The sequence below is a fragment of the Lichenostomus cassidix genome, chromosome 7 (genome assembly GCF_008360975.1).
Source record: "Lichenostomus cassidix isolate B80296 chromosome 7, HeHo_3.0, whole genome shotgun sequence".
In the NCBI taxonomy this organism is placed as follows: domain Eukaryota; kingdom Metazoa; phylum Chordata; class Aves; order Passeriformes; family Meliphagidae; genus Lichenostomus; species Lichenostomus cassidix.
In genome coordinates, this window is record NC_139488.1 from 26,119,601 (window position 1) to 26,141,338 (window position 21,738).

At 39.4% G+C, this 21,738-nt stretch overlaps 1 long non-coding RNA gene across 1 annotated transcript in view; it reads left to right on the forward strand.

Moving 5' to 3' along the window:
• The window catches only part of LOC146434826 (uncharacterized), a 124,903-nt gene extending 110,129 nt beyond the window's left edge, over positions 1–14,774 (forward strand). Inside the window, exons 3-4 of the long non-coding RNA XR_014853513.1 lie at positions 12,562–12,653; positions 14,532–14,774. This is a non-coding gene — a long non-coding RNA (uncharacterized LOC146434826). The remainder of the gene's footprint in view (positions 1–12,561; positions 12,654–14,531) is intronic.
• Positions 14,775–21,738: the final 6,964 nt, after the last annotated feature.

Below are 21,738 nucleotides of genomic sequence, written 5' to 3' on the forward strand. Positions count from 1 at the left end.
TTCTCCCCAGTTTTTAGTATTATACTAGAAAAAAAAGTATTTTTAAATCAGCAAGATTGCAGCGTTAGGAAGTCATCAGATTCCCCCTCCACAATGTTTTCTGTGAAATGACAAAAGAAAAGACAAAAAGCACAAGAGCTGACTGGTGATGTGACAAGAGGGTACCTTCATTTTTGTACTCCGAGTAGTGTACAAACACTGTTCCTTTCATGGCCTCCTTATTTGCCTTTGAACTTGATACTGTGTGAGTCGGAAGTAACAGCAAACCAAGATGCATGACCTGGGCTATGCAGACAAATGTTAACCCAACTCTCACTATGTCCTTAATTCTCTGCTCTTTGTCCCTGTCCTCAAAAGGCTGCATTAAAAAAAAAAAATACTGTGCTTCATTGAGAACAGAAGATTTGTCAAGTTATAAAAAACCACCAGGAACAAGAGCTAATAGACTTGGGTTTAAATCTTAGCTCTCTCTATGAATTGTAGGATGAGGTTTTTTTTGCAAGTTGCTCGATTCTGTTTTTTTGGTTTTTTTTTTCAGCAATATGTACATGCTCACCTGTTCTCTGGGAACTGAGACAGAAGGAAATCTATTCTTGATAGCAAAGACTCAGTGACAATAGATTGGATTTCTCAGATAGACATATTTAGTTTATAGTTATAGCCTATTTCAGATTTTAATATATGTTTGAGTATTTGTGATGTCCTCATATTTATATATGTTTTTTAGAATGAGTAACATAAACACTCTGGGATTGTATTCTTTTCTTTTTCACATCATATTCTCCTCTGCCACTTACCTACTATATAACTCCCTCAAAAAAAAAAAAAAAAAATTCTAGATTTTGAATGTTGCCGGGGCAACACCATGGAACAATGAAAGGACATTTCTTGGGCATTTGGCAGCAAAACAGTCAAAGACCAAGAAATTAAAAATAATAACAAAAAAAAAACCTACCAAAAATCTATCAGGATATCTGCCTTAAGGAAATGCTGACCAGAATTTCTGCATATGTGATATAATTTACAAAGCAGGAAAATAATAAATAATAAACCATAATAAACCATGCTTTTATTAGGGCCAAAGAAAGTAGACCATATTTCCTATGGACTAGCCTTGGAACATTTGTACGTCTTCCCTTTTTTGTTTTAATATAGCAACTCATGTACCATTAGTGTAAATTCTTTGCATTTAAGTAGTAAGTGGATCAGTTGGACTGAATATTTATAGAAGGTCCTGGATTGATAGTCTTAAAAGCTTATAAACCTCTGTTTACATATAGTTTACACAGTACAGTTAGAGCACAGGCAATGCAGCAATCTTCTCACCAGAAAATAAGATGTTGAAGGGAATGAGTTGCTTGGGTTCCCTAGTCCAGCCGTGGGCTCTCCAAAAAGCATCAGAAGGATAATTTGCGAAAGACCAACGATGGACAGGACCTGTTCTGGGACCCTCCAAAGTACATGTAAGCAAAGCAGTTGTGGGAAAATGCCATTAAGATGCAGATAGTATCTTCATGGATATTTGTATCAATGGAAATTAATGAGCTATCATAACTCTTCAGAATGGGTAAACTGGCTGCAAATGTGCCCTCAGCCACAGCAGTGGTGATTTGCAGCAAGTGCATCACTTATGACAGAGTTGCTACAGGTCCCAAGAAAAGTAACTGAGGAAAGAATTGGCTTTATCTCTGGTCTTTTGATAAGTGGTATTTTACTAATATAATGTGTACACACCAATATCCTGTGAAATTCCTGCACGTCACCAGCGGTTTTTATTCGTGCCCATTAAAATGCATTACAGTGAGGAGGTTGCTGAAATGTAAATTAAAGGCTACGGCGCTCATAGTTTAACAGCTGCCATGTAGATTGACAGCCTTTGTGCGCCCAGCTGGCAGTGTCAGGTTAGTGGGTCTCTAGTCACAACATTAATCAGCTTTATTAGTGCCACTAATACCAATTTGTAAGCAGACTGCAAGGATCAGACGGCCCAGCTGTCAGGCACTGCACATAGATTATTACAGGATTTCTTTTTATTGTTTAAGATTGGAATTATAATTTAATTATGGAATTTAACTATTTTTTACACCCACTGAAAACTAGCAAAGGTTTAATAAAAAAAAAAATTAACTTCTTTACCCCACCATTCTACCATCTTTTCTACTTCCCGTTCCCCATCCTCCTCCCCGCCTCCACCCCAGCATGCATGGGAGAGAAAATGAATTCGCTTCACAAAACCTGTTGTAGCATATCACTTGCTGAGATGAAGAACTTCTTACACTGCAGCAACAGCTCATATTGTGCTAGTCAGGATTTCCAACTGATTTCAACAGATTTTCCTTACTGCGTTGATGTGATATACCCAGTGCCTTGGAGGACCAAGAAATAGAGGGATTGTGTTTATAATTTCCTGAAAAAAACCTGCTAGCCGCCTGCCTGGTTCCTAGTTTCATCATAGTAATTACTAATTTTTCATCAAAATGTGTGTGTAAACTTCAAGGATCTGAGGACTTTCCTAAATTAGGGTCATGTTGTACAGTAAATTCTGATTCAAGAAAAGCAGAGCAAGTATAAATATATGGACATCTCTTAAAACTTCCTCTTCTTTTTTGGCATGGGACCTCTTGTCCTTATTACATTACACGTCAGTTTCAAATCAGTTTTAATTAATGATTTTAAATTAGGCTAAGAGGATATTAGCTTGCAAAGCCTAGCAATGAAGAATGGATGTGGTGGCTCAGACACAACCTTCCAAAATCTCTGCAGCTCACATCTTATAACACTTTCATGTCGGTCATACAGATTACATTTCCTGCAACACTAAAGCAGCTTTTCTAGTGGGTCAGAAACATGATAGGTTTATCCTTCAGTGAGGCCTGAAAATATACTGAGGAGGGAAAAAATGCCTTTAACATCTACTTAATGCTTTGAAAGAAGGAAACTTAAAGATGAAATTTCACAGAAGACTTATGCAGGAGATATTTTCAACAAATGTCATAGAGCTTTTCTGATACCTAAAATGCTGGGTAAAGGGAATTCCATCTGAGAGGTTTCTGTCCCCCACAGTCTCCTACCTGTACCTGCTGTGTGGCCCACACAACAGTAGGGTCCACGCCCCCAGTGTTGCCCTACCAGGATTGCTGCAGAAATGGGCAGGCTCTGCAGGGCTGTGACTTTTATGCTACTGCCTATCCTCTGTGGTAGGGCAAGTCTCCTGTCCCACTTGGAAAGCTAATGAGACATGCTGTTCCTTGTTTTGTTGGATTTTTATATATCTCAAAAACAGCACTGAAACAGATGTGAAGTGGCCAGATGCAGCTGATATACATGTCTGATTGAACACAGTTTATCCGATATATTGCTCTTTCTGGGCAGGAGCAGAAACATAGTTTCTCTTTAGGAAGATTCTGGTTTTAGTATATGAATCCTGACAACCAAATCTAATCCCTTATTTTTCAACCCAAGTGCCACAAATATGAAGATACTCAGAAGAAAAAAAAGGGACAAAATAAGTTGATTTCTTTTATTAAAGGTTTTGATTTGTAAGGAGGCATTTTGGGCAATTTCTGCATCTGAGGTATCAGGCCCAGACAGCAAGTATAGTGGAAAATACAGGGAGCAGTTTTTAAAAAAAGATAAGAAAATATCCCATTACATGCAAAGACTAAAAAATTGAAGGCTTCCCATGATAAAGAGTAACAGTGACCTAGTGGACCTCAGATGACCAGAACAGTAAGAAGATGGCCAAGAATTGCCGTCCTGTTACACAACAGAGGCAAGTTATTAGCAGATGAAGTTGCAAAGATTACTGTGCTTACTGCTCTCTGGCAGTAAGCCACTTCTTCACTAAAAGTGCCAACTCAGTCCGTGTTGCCATAAGAAATCCAGTGACACAATGGCAAGACCTCATCTTTCAACAAGTAAAATCTGGAGAATACCTAAATAGGGACTGCTTATGGATACTTTTGTTAATTTACAGATGGTGGGGAAAGTACTAGACTGCTGGAAAAAGGAAACCTAGTGTATACTTTTAAAGAAGGAAAAGGATAATAGAGACAGTGCAGCCTAATTTCTTCACAAAATATTGGACCAAGAAATTCAGGAGATAATGTATAACCACATGGAAGCAAGTAAAGCCCACAGACTTATCAACAACAAATAATATCAAATACGTCCAACTTCCTTCTGTAACAGAACAATACACCTTTTGAACAGGAGGGAAATTATATTCATTGTGTCTTTTGACTTGGGGGATTTGATGCTGTTTCACAATGTTTTCTTATAAGTAAACTACAGAAGTGTATTTCTGATGAAACCACTGTGAAACAGGGTGCCACTTTGGCTGGAAAACTGTAGCTGTAGATTGGAAGGACCAGAGGAGACTAGGCAGAATGCTCACAGATATAGAAACCACAATACAGATGAGAAGAATGAATGAAAAATTTGTCTGTGGAAGACAAGATTGGGGGAAGACAAACTGATCTTTAAATACATAAAAGGGAGTGAATAAACAGTTTATTCACTCCCTTTTATGTATTTAAAGATCAGTTTGCATAAGACAAAGTAATAGGCTCAGATTGTAAAGAGAGGTTAGTCATTAGAAAAACCCTTACTTTATAATGGTAAGAATAGTCAAGACTTGCTGGGAAGATTAGGGGGCCTTTGCTATCGGAAGGCTTTACAAACAAGTTGGATGAGCATCTGTCAAAATGACGCAAGCATTGCTGATCTTGTGTTTGGACAGAGGTGAGCTAGATTTCTCTGGAGGCCTCTTCCAGCTGCCTTCTCCTATAAAATTTGATTCTGTAACATCAGCAACATAATGCATGAGTTGGCTGTGGGCCTTGCCTTGCCGATATCATCAGCAAGTGCTACTTGGTGGAAAATAGCACAGGTTGTCTCGGGGCCAAGAAGGCAGTGCACTCCCTGCTGTGCCCCGGGGACCTGATCCACTTGGCGTCTGGCTGCTCCCGCCCCACTCCAGCTTGCTTACCTATGTGTCCTTCTCACAGCAGCTCTCAGCTGCAGGATCAGGGCATGTCCATGCCAAACCTTGAGTAAGGAGGAAGGATCACTTGGACAGTGTGCTTGGCTTGTCAGTATAGGCAGCACTTCAGAAAAGCATCCTCGTGAACCAAGGTAGGCACTGGGTAGTGGGTCCACAAGGACTATAGCAGAGGAGATGGCCCATGAGTGTAGAAATATTACTGCTGTCCTTACTGGAATAGAGGCTAATAAATCACCTAGAAATTGTGCAGGATCACAAAAAAGTACACCTCTAGGCAATGAAAGTGCAGGATTCAAAAACCTGGAAGTATTAAGAGGTTAAACCTGTACAGGCTGCAGAGTTTCTCTTTAAACTAGTCAGGCCGAATGAAAGGCCATCAGATTTTCACAAGCTCCTCTAGCTAAAGAGTGCTTCTGCCAAGTTTTCTTTTAAGTATTTACAGATAACTTCTCAAACTCAAAAACCTCATTCTAAAACAAAAGTTTAGATCATTAAGTGTGCATGTTCAATATTTGATGGACTTAAATATTTTATAGAAATCTTGCGGAAACAGAGGAAAGTTACTGGAACATATATGTTCTGATTATAATCCCTCTAGAAATTTGATGGGTTTATTAACCTTATGGAAGCTCAGATAAGTTGACCGTTTTAATTAAATGTAAACAACTTTCTAATAACAACCTTGACGTCTCTTCCCAGAGAGTGATCCTAGAGGCCCAGTGCACTTAGAAATACCAAGGAGTTGCATTACAACCTGCTGAGACACTGCTGTACTGTCAAAATGATGTGGCAGTGAGCGCATTTTGAACAGTCCTAACCCGATGTTCTGAGTCTCAGTCAGCTTTAAAAATGTATTGTTTCCTTCCAGCTTTATTAGTTCTTCGTCTCTGTGTAAAGGGTAAACTTTCCAAAGTCTAGAAATTTAGTTCAAAGTTTTAAACTTGTTCTGAATTCAAAAGATATTAATAGAACAAAGACATTTTGGCTTCCTGTATTTGTGGGTTTTAGGCAGTGATGGTCCTGACATTCTCAAGCGCACTGAGGAGAGTCCTAGGGTCTGTTTAGAGTCATTTTGTATTTCCTTTCATCACAGTTTTCAGAATTTATGACCATGCCCAGCATGAATCCCTCTGCAGTCAGGAAGATCAGGATGTGGAAAATCTTTGGTCAGCAGTAAGGGTAGAAGTCAGAAGCTAATCTGTTTCTGCTGGTGAAGTCACCTGGCACATCTTGCATAGCAGCTGCAGATGACCTGTCATGGCAAGGACATGGGAGCAAAGGTTGGCTTTGTGGGCATGCTCTTCCTGGTACTTTCACACATGGCTTTCAGTGTGGAAGAGGGTAGAGGATTAGTTATAGTTATCCTATAGCAGTCATTTGGGGTTTTTCTGAGCAAAGAGCTGGTCCTTTCTGAGTCATGAACCTGGCTATTGCTTCTGATCTATAAATGCACTATTGCCCATTCTTTGACTTGCCTCTGTTGGGCCAGTGAGAAATTTTATTAACAAGCATACTTATCATCAAGTAAGAAACAGATTTTATGCATCATTGCCAGAAACTGAGAGGGGTCAGTTATGCAAATTTTGTACTAACATGCATGATATGTTCAGTGTTTAACAGGAGTAGTTGAGGCAGTCCAAGGTTTGCTAATCAAAAAATGAGAGTTATGGGAGTGGAGGGATTTGTTTATTCAAACAAAGCAAAAAAAAAAGTTAAAAATACCCCCAAAAAGCTTGCAGGCTTAGCCATCAAGCATCAAGCCATCAAGCAGCACAAAAGCTGCCTCTCCATAAATGGGGTCAGCCCTTCTGACAGTCAGAGACTGGGGTCCTGCTCTTTAAAACTGGTGGGAGAGACCTGTGAAGAGAGCAGGCAAGAAGCAGGTGAGTGAAGCAATTCCCACAAGCCAGGACAAAGCATATTGATTCTCTCTGTGCTGAGAGTAAAGCTCCAGGGAGCAAGAAAGCAGCATGAAGATGGAAACTACTGTTGCTTGCTATTTTCATCTGTCTCTGCATTTGGAAAAAACACAGCACTATATCTTAAGGAAAATGGGTTCAGTCCTTGATGGAAATCAAATTGGTGAAAGCAAATATTAGTTGGGAAATCTTCTGAGGAAGAATTAATCCTGCAGAGAAGAGGGATGAAAGTCAGCAGGGAAGTAGAGGAGAGTGAAGCTCATGTTTATGTCAAAGAACTGGTCTCTGGAGTCCCTTCTGTCCCAGCAATGACATGCCCATCATTGGACCCAGCTCAAGAAGATGCTCATTTGCTCCTTGGGTGTGTGTAAAAGGCTGTCCTGAAGTAGGTCATAACTGTGAGCCGGGAAGGGCTGAGCACCACTACAGAGATCCTGTCTTGTGGGAACCACACAAAGGCTTGAGATTATTTTAGAGAAGAAAAAATTCTACCTAGGGAGCTAGCATTCTAGTCAGGTTCCTTTTAAATGTCAGCTGCTCTGTGTGTTACTACAGTGGAGCTCAGTCTGCAATAACTGGCATTTATCAAGGCAATCTGTTTATTTTTTTTTAACATCTCATTTATGGCAGTTTTAAGTTCTTTACATTGGACTGTAGAAAATCCTCTTACAGATTCAGAAATGATCCCCCATATATTTATATAAACAAAGCTTAGGAATGGGAAATCTAAATTGTTAATCACTTGTGCTGTTTTCTCCATGGAAATATCAAGCAGCTTTCCTTTGAGAGGGTAAAATACCCTCTTTGCACTCCATACAAAAAGGTTTTCTTTGTTACACCTGCCAGCATGAAAAAGGATTAATTTTAACAGAGCTTAACCTAGCCATCTAGGGGAAGACGTTTAAATGACTCCATGTCTTGGTTGCTTTTAATGGCACTACTCTGGTGACTTCATTTAGTTTTGCAAAATATAAGAGAATTTTTTGACCTATGCCACTCAAGTTTGTTGAATTTCATCACAATTGGTATGGATAATACAGGCAAGCGTTGCCTGTACTTCACTGTGAAAAATACTTACCTATTTCTTTAGAATTTTTTTCAAGAGCATTCATCAGGGAGAGCAAATAAAAAGTTACAAATGCACCTTTTTAAGCATTACTTCATTCTATAAAGCAATGAATCCAAATTTTGGTGAACATTTAAAGAAGTCTTTCAGGCTGTGTTATATAGTAAGTAAAAAATTGGTGAGTGTTTTTTCTGAGTTGGATTATTGGCATTTTCTTCTCTTTTAAGCTATTTTTAAATGAACCTGTCTTTTGTAAAATAGACAAGCCTAGAATTTCTACCCAAAGGGACAGAGTAGTGAAAAGAAAAATGTTAATTGAAGCAGGAGTTTAACAATGGACATATAGTGGCTTTTTATTATCTTGACACGTTCTGTAGCCATTAACGTAAGTGAAGGAAATGCACAATGCTACAACGAGCACCAGTGTCACACATCCAAGCTAAAAGAAATTGCTTATCAGCATATCAGGCTGTGGAAACTCTCGAGGAGAAGGTGCTGCAGACTCTGTAATGAGGACTGGCCTGGAGCTGCTCACCTGCACGAGGCCACAGGGACACGGGATGTGTGCATCTGTAAGGCTGGTACAGAGACACAAAGATGAAAATCATGGCACACTTGGCTTTTTTAGCTTTTGTGGTTTTACTGCCTTTAATGTGCTGGTAAACTTATCAGCACAGAGAATGGATTTTCAGTTTTCACTTCTCCAAGTAGCTCTTTGGGAAAGAAATTGTGAACAAGGGATACTGCAGTGGTCACAAAAATCAGAGAGAAATGCAGTCTCTTCAGTTTCCCAGTACTGAGGCAGAGTAAGCAGCTTTTAAACCATCCCTCTTGCATACTTCAGAAAAAAAAATACATCAAATTCAACAAGATAAGTGTTTCCCACTGAAAATTATTCTAACTTTTAGGACTAGCTGAAATATCTTAAGCACAACAGGCTTGTCTAATTGCTGACAAAATTTAAATATTTGAATTGAGTGGCTGCAGGCAGTATTCAATAAGAAAACCAGAACTGTGAAGGGTTTTTTTGGTTTTTTTTTTCTTCGTATCCTTCTTCCTCTCTTCTTTTCTTTATTCTTGATGTTAGCAGTGGTAGCAAATAGCTTATTTAGAATTTACTTTAACGTATTTATAATGAGCAACCTCACTAAGCTGAAAAGTAAATTTGTACAAAGGTCCAGGTGACATCAGCTTCTGCAAATACACTGGAGCAGATCAGTGAACAGGAAGTAATTAAACCTTTTAAGGGAAATAAATCTCACCATTTAATGGGAGAAGCAAAAAGTTCCCTATTTTAGTGTTGATTTTCTTGTGAAGAAATATTTTATATAATAAAATATCCTTACTGAATCTAAGATTTAATAATTTTTTAAAATATATTTGGATTTGGTTCATGTTTACAAAGTCCCTTGAAGATAATTAAACATGTCACTTCGAAATGAATTTTCCTGAGATGCAAAAATTTTAGTTCAGCTTAAATTAAAAAAAAGGAAAGGAATTTATAGAAACTATTAGTGGTTCCTGTACTACTAGCAAACTATTTTAGTTCTGTTCTTTTGTTTCCTAGATACATATTTGCACACAAAACACTATACCAAAAAGATTTCCAAAATGAATAGAAAATTGTAACTTGTCATTTAGAAGTGTGATATGTTCTTCCTCTTAATGTTATAGAATCATTCTTTCTAAAATTCCCACAGCAATGTAACTTTTCCCCCTTTTATTTATGTGAAAGTGAAGGCAGATAAACTGCCTCTAGCAATAGTCCTTTGCTCCCTGACAGTGTTGATTTAGCAGCTATTTGGAAGAAAATGTGAACAAGCTCTGTGAACCTGTTGTTGTATTAATTGCAGCCATGGGCTGGTAGGTGCTTCTGCACTGGAGATGCGTGACCAGCACCAGCTGTGTGACTGTAGCTTGAGACCTTTTAGGTTGTAGTGAAACCTCAAGACTTTTCTAGATCTTCCTCCTGCAGCCTGTGGGATCTGAAGGATCCCTTTTTTTGCCGTGCCAGGCTTTGAAAGTCTGCTTAGCACACAGCCATTAGGAGAACAGCTGCACCAGCCACATTATTTATAAATCTGGATAAACTCCGTAGCTGAATATTTTTAGCAGTAGGTTTCTGAAGCCAGGAGAGCACACACCAATCTAAAAAGTCGGTCTAAACATCTAATGTGGTGCTTGATTTAATTTAGAATAAGCCTCTTGAAAAAAGGTTATGTCTACAGACTGATGAGAATTTGATCTGTTCAGGTCCAATAGGTCTGTGGATCAGTAAGTGCAACTGTATTGCACTTAATTAAGATCTGCTTTCAATGTATCATAAAGTGTAAATTATTTATTGTGGAGGAGTACCAGTGTTAGCTGAAGATGCCATTCTTTCCTGTGACACTCTGCTGCTGTGTGATTTCTAGGCAGGAGGAAACAGAAAGCTCCTTGCCATTGCCTATGCAGGAGGTGTGATTTTATTTTTTTTCTCACTTGGGATAGAGTAAAATATTCATATAACAAATAATAAGGCACAAAACATAGATTGTTTTACTGGTGGCACCAGACTGCAAAATCACATCAAGAAAGTGAGTTTTTTAATGCCACGTTTTGCCCTCAAAGTAAGCAATTTCAAAGGAGGTGCTGCTAACTTTTAACTGCATTTTTCCAGGGTGACCTCCTGAGTTTTCTTGCATTTCTTGACTCAGTTTTGTGATAAAGTGAGAATTTCCAGACATCTAATTGGTTATATAAACTACATTACCTTATTTTGTGGAAAGTGCAATAAATCCCATAAATAATCTAGTAATTCTATTTGCTTGGGTTTTTTTTTAATATTATCTACTCCAAATTTTGGGTTATAATTAGTGTTTCTGTAAGAGTACTTTGCTTTTCAATCCTCTCCACATCCATTTATTCTCCTATACTGGAATATTGAATTTTACATGGCAGGAAAAGTTGATCTGAAGGTCTTCTTGAGCATGACACAGAGGTCAAGATGAATAAAAGACTTCCTCTGGAAAGGAGGTGACATGATGGCAGTCAGGAAATTAGCTTTTTCTTTTTCCTGAGTTTTCATCTGTTCAACACTGATTGTTGCTAGAGCAGAGCTAGGACTATGACCTCACCTTAGGCAAATTTCTAAGGTTAATACATGAAGGTTGAGAGGTGCTCTGATGGGATGGTGCTGGAGAACTTGCAATGAATTACCATATATCATAGTCTTTTTGTAGTCATTTAAGTAGAGGAATGGGTTTTAGCATATTTCATCCTTTAAATCTCCCCTTTGCAGGTATTTCTGACACCGGTGGCAACTGTGCCTCTGATTGCTGTGCTGTCATTGCATATTTTGAGGTGCAGTGAAGCATTTTAGCCTCCCTGAAAGAGCCTTGTACAATAATTTCAGAGGTCCATGTATTTTGAAAACATTACTAACCAAGTAAAACGTGGTTTTATAAATGTATATACAGTCTGAAAACAACTTGTCAATGCATCCAAAATTCCAAAGACCTTGTTTTGCTCTCACCTCTGGGAGAATCTCAATGCGGTGAAAAGAGCATGTTCATTTTGGGGGTTTTGTTGAGGTTTATTTTTCTGTTATTAATTCGCCTCTGTCATTCAGTTTTCAGAAGAATAAGGAAAGTCTCAAACATGAGACAACCTCTTTTTCTCCATGGTTCTGAAGAATAACCTAATTCAAAGCTGTTTGAGAAAAGAAAAATATATTCAATCTTCCATCCTATTTAATAGTTATTTAATCCCTCTTGCAAGGCCACCAGAACATTACAGATGAGCTGTTCAGTGAAGCTTCTCTTTACCCACAGGTTTCATAGGTTACATATGAGCAAGGTAAAATGCTTTTCTGTGAGTACATTTTACATGTGGGCTCAGGAGTGACAAAAGTGACTGGATCTCATTGTCCATCACCACTCTGAGTCTGTCTTTTCTGCATTCCATGCAGGGAGGTGCCAATCTGTGTAAGCCCCATGGCACTGATGCTCACTCCCTGGCAAGGTCTGTAATATATCCCAGCCCTTAGGAGGGGATCAGTGTTATGTTCAGGTGTTTGATGGTTCAGCAAACACCTGAAGTTTAGTTGGTCATGTGCCCCTTAGTGTCCCCTGGGTATTCCCTATAACTCTGCTGTAAAACAGCTGGCACTGCTGGTGATTGGGAAAGCTTCCCTTCTCCCATTTATCTTCCTTTTTGAAATCTGTTTTAAATTAGTCAGGGCTGAGAGAGTTTGAAATATGTGATTCTCCACTTGTACACTGAATTTGTTCTGTCCTGTAGAGCTGATCACCCTCTCATCTCCCACAGATGAATTAATTTCCTTTCCTAACAGCATATTAAACCTTTTGAACAGCACCACATCATAGAATCATAGCATTATTGAGGGTGGAAAAGACCTCTAAGATATCATGGTATCAGAAATATCTTGTAGGATCCCAGCTATGCTAAAACTTTGAAGAATTATAGTTAGTGCCCTCATGGGACAGATATATGTGATTTGCTTAATTAATGCGGTTTGTGACAATAACAGATAAATGTTTTTGTAATCATCTGTTTCAACTGCCTTACAGATTTTCATACAAGAGTGTACTCTCAACCCTTTTCAGTTTTTTTCATTGCTGTCCTTTAGGAATAAAAGATCCATATCAACAAAGTATATTAAGTAAGTTTTCTGACCTTGCTTTGGGAGTTTATGTAACCTGGTTACAGTTTTCCTGTAAACAAATCCTTTGAAATATTACCTTACAGTAATTCTACAATAGGACAACAAATAACATATAGCAGGGCCTGACCTATAATTATTTACACTTCAGGTGCTTAACAAATGAGATACAGAGCATCTCCCTGACAAATGTTTACCCTTTTCTTTTCCTTGGATGATGACAAGGGTTTTCTATCCCTGGCTGATGACAGATGAAGAATTTGGAAAGTCCCTGTCTCCCATCTGGGAAAGGCAATTGCAAGCTCAGTTGGCTTCTTTTTGTTTCTAGGAACAAGTGAATCAAGGCAGGGATTTGGAGGATTCCTGCTTAATCCTTTTCTCAGGGATTCTTTACTCCTTTTCCTTTGGTTTTGATCCAAGAGGGCTGACCTGTACATTTTATCGTGGGTCTTGTCTAAGAATCAGAAACACCATCTCTGCTTACCTGCTACCCTACATTTCTGCAGTGACAAACTAGGAGGGAGGGAAGGAAGGGAGAGATGAAAAATGCTCTTCTAGCCCTCGGTGATGCTTAGGTCATGTCCTGAAGACTGATGATCCTTTGCAATCATTATCCTGATTGCTGTGTTTTATCAGGGGGATTGGGAGGGGGGGGTGTGCTTCTTTTCTTTCACCTCAGGCTGTGTGACAATTGGGGAAAAAAAAGAAAACAAAAAGAAAAAAAAAAAAAAAGAAAGAAAGAGAAAGGCGAATAAAACACCCCACCAGAAAGCATCTCCAAGATTAGATGCTGCCTGTGGGATGTAGGCTGAAATGCTTATCCATGCTTTTGTGATTAGCAGGCTGGATTATTACGTAACCCTGCATCACTGGGTCTCCCCGCTTCAACTCTCGCTCAACCCTCTCTGCTTCAAGTTCCCACTGCAATGGAAAGGCCGTGGTGAAATCTCGACTATAATATCCTTATGTTGACTTAAGCAAGGCTTTACGTGGCCTTGGTTCATCTTACAGACCTGATCTGACTTCATCCTGCTCTCTAGGGATGTCAGTGTGTTCTGCTAAAGCTGCCATGGATTAGATCACACGGCTTGTGAATGAGCATTTCCTTGTTGGAGACTCAGATGGAAAGCTCCCTCTAGGAAGCAGTGAGGTTTTTCTACAGCTGAAATCAATGGTAAAGCTCTCACTGGTTCCAAAGGAAGTAGGATAGGACTCAATAAATTGATTTTACCATATATTAATCAAATTTTACAGTTCATATGCTGCCTTACTTGTCTAACCTTTTTTGGTTAAATTTAAAACACATTTGATGTGTAAGTGTAGTCTCAGAATGACAGCTATTAATGATCAAGTTCAGACTCCATTGAAACCAAAGAGAATTTTTCATTGACTTCAGTGGGATTTGAATCAGGCTCTGAAATTATATTTGGACTGTCTTCTTGCCTAACCTTTTGCATACTGTTGAGTATTAGAATCAAGGGATTTTTTGCCTTCTTCCCTCCAGTGGTTTTCATTGCTGTACATTCTTCAAATAATCTACCTCACCATAGCATGCTTTGTGTTTTAATCACCCAGCAACCACTCACACCCTGCTCAGATACACAAATGCACTCATCACCTTCCCTGTGTCCCATCAATGCAAAAACATCGATATCCTTAAACTATCTTTATGAAACACAAGTACACAGCCTGTTCCTGCACAGCATACCAGAGAGAGAGCAGACCCAACTAACTGCCAGAGGGCACTGATAAATAAGGATGTGTTCCTACTTCCACTATCAGGCATCACTAGCAACAGACTGGGAAGGGATCAGGTGGGTAAAGGGTCCCCTTTGGAAAAACTTTGTTTCAGCGAAATTTGCTTTTTTGTCTTGTCAGATCCAAACCAGGGAGAAACCAGCCACCAACCTCAGACAGAAGCATAAAGCATTTACCCAAACACAGGATGGGGAACTTAGCTAGACAGTAGATTTACAGAAAAATGTTGTCGTTGTGGATCAAAAATGGAATATGAGTCAATAATATGATACTGAAGAACTCCTCCTTGGCCTAAGAAGGAAAAAAACGATGTCATGGCAGGAATGAATCTGACCTCTGTACTGAGCAGAGCCCATGCTAATAATAAAGTAGAAATATGGAAAAATGTGATTTATTATGAAAACACAAGATGGCATTTATAGAGGGATTTTATCTCACAGATTTGTTGGAGGCTTGTGTAAAGGAATTAAATACAGACACATGAAAACCTCTGCAGTGGAGCTGATAAGGGTATATTTTGAATTTGCAGGAAGTTTCACAAAACAATTTCTGCTTGATGGCTTGTCATAGACTCATAGAGTTGTTTAGGTTGGAAAAGACCTTTAAGACTGAGTCCACCACTGCCAAGTCCATTCACCCAGTGCTGCCAAGTCCACTACTAAACTATGTTCCTTGGTGCCACATCCACATGTCTTTTGAATACCTCCAGGACTGACTACACCACTTCTCTGGGCAGCCTGTGCCAGGACTTGACAAAGAAATTTTTCCTAATTTTCATTCTAAACCTTCCCTGATGCAACTTGAGGCCCTTTTCTCTTTTCTGAACTCTTGTTATCTGGGGGAAGACACTTTTCTGATGGGCAGCTTTCCAGCCACTCTGCCCCAGCCTGTGGCACTGCCTGGGGTTTTGTGATCCAAGTGCAGGACCTGGCACTTGATCTTGTCGACCCTCACACAATCGGCCTTGGCCCATGGATCCAGCCTGTCCAGATTCCTCTGCAGAGCCCACTTGCTCTCCAGCAGAGCAACACTCCCACCCAACTTGTGTCACCTGCAAACTGAGGGTCACAAATTCTCTTTTTTCCCCTTCAAGCTCTAGCCAAAACTCCCTGTTCAGCCAGGCTGGTCTTCTTTCCCGTTGGCTCATCTTTTGGCATGTACAGCCAGCCTGCTCCTGGGCCTTTATGATTTTGCTTCTTGAAAAATGTCCAGCTTCCCTGGATTCCTTTCACCTTCAGAACTACCTCCCAAGGGACTCTGACATCCTAAGCAGGTCAAAGTCTGCCCTCCAGAAGTCGAAGCTTGCAACTTCTGCTGACCCAACTCTTCTCCAAGAATCAAAACCCGTGTACTTTTGTGATTGTTGTGCTCAAGACAGCCTCCAGTCATCACATCACTCACCAGTCCTTCTCTGTTCACTAACAAGAGGCCCAGTAGGCCACCTCCCCTTGTTCCTCACCACACACTCCAGGAACTTCCTAGGCTGTCTTGTTTTGCTGAGTTATATTTGCAGCAGACACCTGGTAAGAAAGAAACAGCTATCATAAAAGGAGAGGGAAAACCCTTTTAGGGGTTAATAACTAGATAAAAATGGGGGGAAAATAAGTGGGAATAAACGGTCAGCTTGCTTGGTACAGGGAACTTAATAGTATCCAGCTGGTAGCTGTGCTGTTCAACATATTCATAAATGAACTTAGATATTAAATTGAATAATGAGAGCATTTGGTGATAGAAAATTATTCTGGAAATCAAACTTAAGCATAAAGAGTTGCAGAAGAATCTCACAGGAGTGAGTGACAGCATGCTAGAGTGGCAGATGAAATTTACTGTCAATAGAAGAAAAGGAAAATGTAGATGGGGAAACAAGTATAATGCACACAGGAATAAAATTACAACAGATATGGCAAATCTCATTTACAGAGAATAAAGCTACATTTTGGATTTGGAGTGCCTTTAGTTAAAGAAATTGTCTCTGGTTCCAGAGACTTTAGAAATCATGGTACATGGAGAAGGCTCAATGTGCTGGCTCTTGTTTTAATAGTAAAAAAAAATTAATCAGTATACAGCACAAACACACAAAGGACATTTTCAACTGCATTTTGAGTTAATGCATCTTCAGCTGCATGTTGTTTTCAGGTTGAGGCACTACCTTTGAACAAAGAAGTAGTTTCATTGGATTGAGTCCAGGGTTGAAAAAGAGGATGATTTAAGCTCTAGATAAAATGCTGATCTAACAAAGAAAGAACATGTTATCATGGTATCAGGAATGCTTCTACAGTGGTGGGGATTTTTTTGTTTTCATTTTTGTTGGGTGTTTTTTGTGGGGATTTTTTTTTTTGGTTGTTGTTTTTGGTTTGGGGTTTTTTTTTTTTGTTGGTTTTTTGGGTTTTTTTTCGTTTATTAAATTTTTTTATTAATAGGATAAAGAGGGAATTGGTATCCACCTAAACAGCAGATCCTGGGCCTTTGGCTCCTGTACAGCTTGTTAGACACCAGCTTGCGTGGATGTAGCTAGCAAAAACTTTTCTCCTTCAACTCTCAAGTAGCTTCTGCAGCTTCAGTGTAATGTCTCCCAGCTCCAGAGATAAAACATCACCTGCAGTATATTTTGTCCCTTGAATTAGCCTTTTATAGTCTGGTAAAATCTTCAGATCCAGCTCCCACCATGACAGAGATGTGTCTTCACTTTTTTCAGTAAAATTAGGAGTCCATTTAGAGTTCATGAATTCTTGCTCAGGAGTTATCAGAAGTAGTAGATGTGCAACCAGCCTTCCAGAGATAAGTCTTCTAGTGTAGCTGATGATATTTTCTAAATCTATTCTTTTCATGTTCATCTCCTCTGTTTTTGTCATATTTGGCACAGACTTGAACAAAATACTTTGTCCTCAGTTGTCTGGTTCCAGGTGGTGTCTACAAAAAATTTGACCTGTGTGAGGTGTACACCCATGGAGCCACATACTGCCTCTTGTACACTGTGTTAACTGATAAAATTATGAAGTTAAAGAAATAATTAAAGAATAATACAGCTTTTAAAATTAGTTCTTCACATCCAGTTTGATAAGAATCCACTTGCTCCCTTTATAACTAAAAAAAGAGGCAGCCCAGGTTGGTTTCTTTGTATTTTCAACACAAAAGGGTGAGCTATTTCATCTCAAAGTCAAACTAGAAAGTACAGGAAAGAGCTATATTAATATACTCATAAGCCTATGGGATAATTCAGTTTCTATTTGAAAATGTTTTTGGACTGAAACTAAAAATGAACCTAACCAAACCTCAAATCTGAATTTTATGAGGAGGTGAAGAACATAAAGGAGGACAAGTCTGAACTGAAGAGCAATAGCATTTGTTCAGTTTTCCCCAGACATCATAGTAAACACGATGCTGCTTTCTAAGCTCAGTGTGGTGCAAATGCAAAAGATGTGTTGTGTCACATTTTGATTTTAACTCAGTGGAATACTTTTCAGTTTTTATGAGTTTGCAAACACGCTGTTACTTAATAACACATCGTGGTTTAATTTGACTGTTAAAGTAAAATCTCAAAATACTAATAAAAGCAAAGTATACTCTAATTTTCCCCTCCTTTTCCTGATCAGCATGAAACAAAATTGAGGTATCTTAACATGGTACAGGTTTCTTGAGTTCACTGTTTGCCATGCTCTAAAAGAATGTTTGACTTCTGTTGTTATCAAGATTTTTTTAGAGGCTTAGTGGAACTGGTTGTGATTTATCTTGGGAGGGCAGCATCAGCAATGTGAACTGCTGTAGCAATCTGCCAGAATGAAACCACATCTAGGCCCAGTATGGCTTTCTATAGGCAAGAAGAAAAACTGCTGTGTGAAAACTGTTTGTGAGATAATACACAGAGCTCTGAAAACACAGAGAGCTGAGCTTGGTCCACTGTGGCACATGAGCAGTCAGTCCATTGCTTAAACCTACAGAATAGATCTTGAATAAAATTATCTTTGTTAAAATGAGTGTATTGTTCCAAGTGAAATATTTGTAGGCAGTGTTATCTTGTAACAGCTTTCTGTAAATAAAATGAGGCAAAGTTAACTTTTTCCCCATGTGAAAAAATCTCCCAAATTCCCCAGGACTTGTTAGCTGCTGCAAAATGAGAAGCACTGCACAGATAAAATGCCCATTGTCTGGAAATCCAAACTGTTTTAACTGAGGATGTGATTTGCATATGGCAGAGGAATTTCTGCCATGCAATCCTGCCATGGAGAGAGGGATGAGAAGCTGCTGGCCATACCTCCCAGGGTAGGATTTGGCCCAGTACCTTTATGAAAGAAATCTGATTTGTATGTTTCTTCTCTCTGCAGAGATCAAAGACCGTTTACTCAGCTAAATAGTGAGGGCTAGTGTAGATTTATGGAACCAATTTAGAGAATTAATAAACCACACCATAAATCTTGTTAAGGTCACACTGTATGTGATTGTGCCTATATGCAGACATGGAAATTTGGTATCCTTCCAAGTGAGAAGACTAGCTTTCTTGAGCTTAGTTACAGTAAGTAATTAAATTCATGCCCCTTAAATAATGGATCATTGAGGAGAGTGTTGTTGGTTGTTTGGGTTTTTCTTTAACAGAGATTTTTAAATTATGTGCCCAACCCTTCAAAGTGCAGAGCACTTTCAACTGCCGTGGACTTTGGTGGGAGCTGAAAATACTTTGCATCTTGCTAAATCAAGGCCTTGAAGTGGGTCTGAATCAAAACACCTATGAACTTTGAAAAGACTTTGTCTGGATGCAAATGCTAAATTCTGAGATCTCTTTTTAATACAAACCAATATTAACAGTTTGCATGGTCCTAAAATGTAGTAGCCAGCAAGTATGGTCTCTATAAGAGATTGAAGGAGCATGAATAAAAGAAGAATCGTCTCATGAATAGAAAGGTTTAAAATAGATAGTATAAAAATAGCTTGTTACTTAGGAAATTTTCGCATCCTTAAATCTTACAGAGAGCCTGAGACTTGATCTTTAGGGGTGTGTTTTGTTTGTTTGTTTTAATTCCCATTAGGTCAAATCCTGCCCTGATAACTAACCCATTCTCTCTTCTGTACAGATATAAATCTGCTTCTACACAGCTTTTGGCCCATTAATTCCCTGTAATCGACCTTTGAGGTTTTCGATATATTTATAGTTTTGCCATGGAAAAAAGGCCCACTTTCCTCCTCAAATTTCAGGTAAGTTATATATATATATATATATATATTTCATTTTAGTTTGGATGCATGAGGAAAGGTCAGGGATATGACTGCACACCCAGCCTTTCCTTATCCTTAGTAACCTGTGAACAATTTTTAGCCATATTTAACACAAGGCAAGAGGAATGTTTCAAGTCTCAAAGATGTGGGGTGTCTGCCAGCATGGTCGAGCACCTGCTTTGTTTTTCCTGCTGTGTGTGTTTCCCCTTGTCCAGCTCCCACAGGAGCTTATGTGCTATTTCAAGTCAGTAGTGGGACACAGAGGTGTTCAGCAGCAAGGTGGAGGTGCAGGGATATGCAGGAGGGGAGGAAGGATTGAGTGTGGAAAGAGGTTCTGATCTATGGATCAAATTAATCAGAAAATGGGAGTGGGCAAATCTGCTGCTCCAGAACAATCTCTCTGTATTCTTGGTCTGTGTGCCAGCGTTGGTGGTGAGGTTACCATAGCTCTGGAAAGTCTGTGAAGTTGTTTTTTCATTAATTAGGAAGCAGCAAAGCTAAGAGACTGAAGGTACTGCATTAACAGTGGTAGTGCATCTCATCCTAGTGACAGGGTTGGCCAAGTTCTTTTAAAATACATGTGTAAAAAAAATGTAATCTCCTCTATAGCACCATCTCAATTTTTATATACTGCTTGAGAGAACTGTCTCCCTCCAACAAGCCTTTTCTAGCTCCGGCTCTTGGTTTGAAATGCTGCTTTGAATATGACATGAAAGAGATATGATAGTGTGTAGGAAGAGGAGGAAATACAGTGGGAGGAGAGAGACAGCAGCATAGCTGTATTGTCATCTGTCTTGATTATTGTTCCAAAAAAACCCCCCGTGTGTAGTCACCTGCTCTGATGTAATTTAGTTTGAAGACCTAGAGGTCCTGGCCCTGCTGAGCAAGGTTGCTGGGGTAATTTTTCAGAGGATTTTTCTCCCCTCTTCTCTCAGCCTGGCTGTGTGTGGTGAACTGTGCTTGGTCAGAAGAGGCAGTTGCAAGCTCAGGCTGTTAGCCACAAGAAAGGTTAAATATCTGCAAAGTCCCTAAAGCCACTCAGGTGGCTTTCAGGCTCTTGGAAGGATCCTGAGCCCCAACTCTCCTTCCCCCAGAGTGGCATTGCCCGTGCAGCACAGCAGTCCCTGCTCCCAGAGCTAACCAATGTTTACAGAGTTAGGGGACTAAGATGCTAAAGACATCTAAGACCTGTTGAGGGCATTTCATCTGTCTGCCCAGTTGCATATTAATAGGGTGCACTGTAAACCAAGACTTGCAGCTGAAGGGCAGGCGGCTTAGCTCAATTCTTTCAAACTGCTGTGAATGTAATTACACCTAACAAATCAGCCTTTGAATGATGCCCACCAAAAACGAAGCACACACAGATTTATTGCCTGGTCTGTGAGAAAGGCAGAGAGAATGTGATTTGAAAGGGGAGAATAAAAAATTAAAGGATCCCATACAGCGCAGAATTCTCCCTAGATGTCTAAATTGGAAAAGAGCAGCAAGGTTTTGGTTTAATTTTAAAATACATCATCAGGTGTTCTGCCTCTCAGAATGCATCATATCAAATCAATGGCCACTGAAGAGGTACACAGCAGGGTGCAGAACCACACACTGCAGAAAATGGGAAACACACAGTGACAGCTCTGTTACTGTCAGTCATCCAGGCTGGTCCCGTACGGCAGAGCAGCTCTGACTGCCTACCTTGAGGTGCAGCACTAAACATATGCGCTTGCCTGCTTCTGACAAGGGAATAGCAGTTGTACCACTGACTCCAAGGATCTGGAGTGATTTATTTTTCCTAAGCATTCCTGATAGGATATTATTATATGTTGGCTTATTTCCAGCAGTCGGGGTGACATCCAGTATTTTAGCATTATATTCAAAATGCACACACGTATCAGAAAAAGGACTCTAGCTAAAAAAAAACAAAAAAACCAACAAAAACCCAACCTAAGGAAAAAAAACAAGTGACATGAAAACCTTACACTTTCTGAATGCTATGCACATACTCATCAACCAGGGATAATTAGGCCTGTTGAAGCCAGTGAATACTGAAAACGTACAGAGGGTTTATTTGTTGCACTGAAGGGGTGCAATAACAGGTTTGGTTTCTTTCGCTGTTTGCCTGTCAATC